A 2664-nucleotide genomic window follows, 5' to 3' on the forward strand; every position below is an offset into this window, starting at 1 on the left:
TTATGACTTTATCACCTCCTAAAAGCCCCATCTCTTATTACTATCACATTGGCAATTAAGTTTCAACATACAAATTTTGGGAGATATATTCAGACCATAGCAAATACCACCAAAAACTGTATGTCAATAAATTTGACAACTTATATGAAATGGACAAATTCCCACCAACTACTGAAACTCACTGAAGAAGAAATAACCTGAATAGCCCTATATGTATTAAAGAGATTGAACTGATAGTTAAGATTGATCTTTGATTTTTTTTTTTTTGAGAGAAGGTCTCACTTTGTCACCCAGGATGAATGCAGTGATGTGATCACTTCTCTAGGGAGTCTGTGCAGAAGCAGAGGAAAATGCATGTTCAAATTGGTCTGTAAACCCAGCACAATAATGTTAAATCACAGCTCTGGGGATAAGCCAGGGAGAAGTTCATTTACATGAATAAATTTCCAAACTAGGGTCCATTTCTATGATTCTTTTTTTTTTTTTTTTTTTTGGAGATGGAGCCTCACTCTTGTCGCCTAGGCTGGAGTGCAGTGGCGCAATCCCAGCTCACTGCAACCTCCTCTTCCTGGGTTTAAGTGATTCTCCAGCCTCCTCAGCCTCCCAAGTGGCTGGGATTACAGGCGGGCACCACCACGCCCAGCTAATTTTGTATTTTTAGTAGAGATGGGATTTCATCATGTTGGTCAGGCCGATCTGGAACTCCCCACCTCAGGTGATCTGCCTGCCTCAGTCTCCCAAAGTGCTGGGATTACAGGAGTGAGCCACTGTGCCCCGCCTCATATCTATGATTTGATAGCCAGCCTATCTACACTTACAACAACCAATTATGGAGATCTTGGATATATTCATGAAAGTATCATCTCTCACCTCTCTCCGTTCTGACCCTCAACACAGTGGTCTCCCAGCCTGTTTGTATCCGTAACACAATTGAGTGAAAAATTTAGGGATAAAGAGAAAGGAGTTTTCCAACTTGATAAAGTTCTGTTTTGTTGAATGAACTTCTCTATAGCTATACCCTAAATACTTTCAAAAAGAACATTGTTATTTTAATTTCACAAGATACATGTGTGTTTATGTTCATATACAGACAGCACTTCAAGAGCCTTCTTCCTATCTTTGTATGGACAAAAGGCCAGTGAAATTGTTTCTCCCACCACTGAGCAAATGGGGTCTTCATTCCTCTCAGTTTAACAGAGTCATAGGAAGCAAGAAGAAAGATGAGAACTCTGACTCGTCTTTTTGAATAACATGGTTATCTTTTAAAATGATATTAAGGATGGGCACGGTGGCTCACACCTGTAATCCCAGGACTTTGGGAGGCCGAGGCGGGTGGGTCACTTGAGGTCGGTTATGAGTTTGAGACCAGCCTGGCCAACATGGTGAAACCCTGTCTCTACTAAAAATATAAAAATTAGCAGGGAGTGGTGGCCGGCACCTGTAGTCCCACCTACCTGGGAGGCTGAGACAGGCGAATCACTTGAACCCAGGAGGCGGAGGTTGCAGTGAGTGGAGATGGCGCCACTGCACTCCAGCCTGGGCGACAGAGCGAGATTCTTGTCTCAAAAAATAGCACGATACCAAACTGTCTGGTAGCCAGCATTCATAGCACAATAATAATAAGTGTGTACTGTAGAGTTAGTTGCATAATGTTCTGCCCTACAAAATTGACCAGGAACCATCAGATTAATAAACATTCAACAAAAAAAATTAAATCTTTTTAATTGCTAAGGTCTGTGAGTTACCCTTTTTTCCTTCCTCACGTAATAATCTGCACCCACGAGAAAATACTCCTGAACTTCAGTTTAGGTTTTTCTTTTCCCTATTTGCCTTCTAAAACTCCCAGGTGTCAAACAAAGTCTCAGACTTAATGCACATCACGGGCTTCTTTTCTGACATACAAAAATCGTCATCGTAACCTAGTTTTCTTCTCCAAAGTGGTCAAGAGGGAAAACCTCAAGCTTATATTCAGATCTATGTAAACCACTAGATTGCCTATCTGGTATTTCCTTTTGCAGAAAATCACTAGAGGACTAAATAAGACGAGGCAAAGTTTAGACAAGAATCTGATGGCTTGTTTCCCCGAGATGAAACCTTGGAGAGAGGCTTCCCCAGATTCTAGTCCGGATTCACTTTACTGCATGCTCTTCCCCGCTTTCTAGCTCAATACTCCGGAGAGAAATGAAACTTTGATTTGCTAGAGCAGAAAAATCAAGAAGCCCACGAACATGTAGCGGACTTGGAAACCCCTTTCTCCCCTCTTTCTAGCAACAGACAGGCTCGTGCTCCTCTGCCCGCGTTGGTCTCCAACCTCCCAGAGCCCCGGCGGGTTGCGAGGACCGCCCCGTTCGCCACTGCTCCCCACCGCTCCGGTACCGACACGTGTTCTTATTGCCAAGTTCCGTCACAGAATGCTGAGCCGAACCCCGCCCCGCTCCCTATTTACCAGGCTCCGCCTCTCCTACCCCGCCCCCGACACCGAAGGCCAATAGCGCCCCGAGGCGTAGCCAGGGCCCGCCCTCCCCGTGCCCGGCCCGCCGCCTTTGTTCTCCCCCGCTCCCTCTCTTGGCCTGTGCGCTCCCAGCAAACCGAGTGGCAACCGCTGATTGGTGGTCGTGGTGCAGCCAATCAGAAGGGGGCACCTCACGTTAGGGCTCGGAGTTT

Source organism: Rhinopithecus roxellana, chromosome 6 (genome assembly GCF_007565055.1).
Source record: "Rhinopithecus roxellana isolate Shanxi Qingling chromosome 6, ASM756505v1, whole genome shotgun sequence".
Lineage (NCBI taxonomy): Eukaryota > Metazoa > Chordata > Mammalia > Primates > Cercopithecidae > Rhinopithecus > Rhinopithecus roxellana.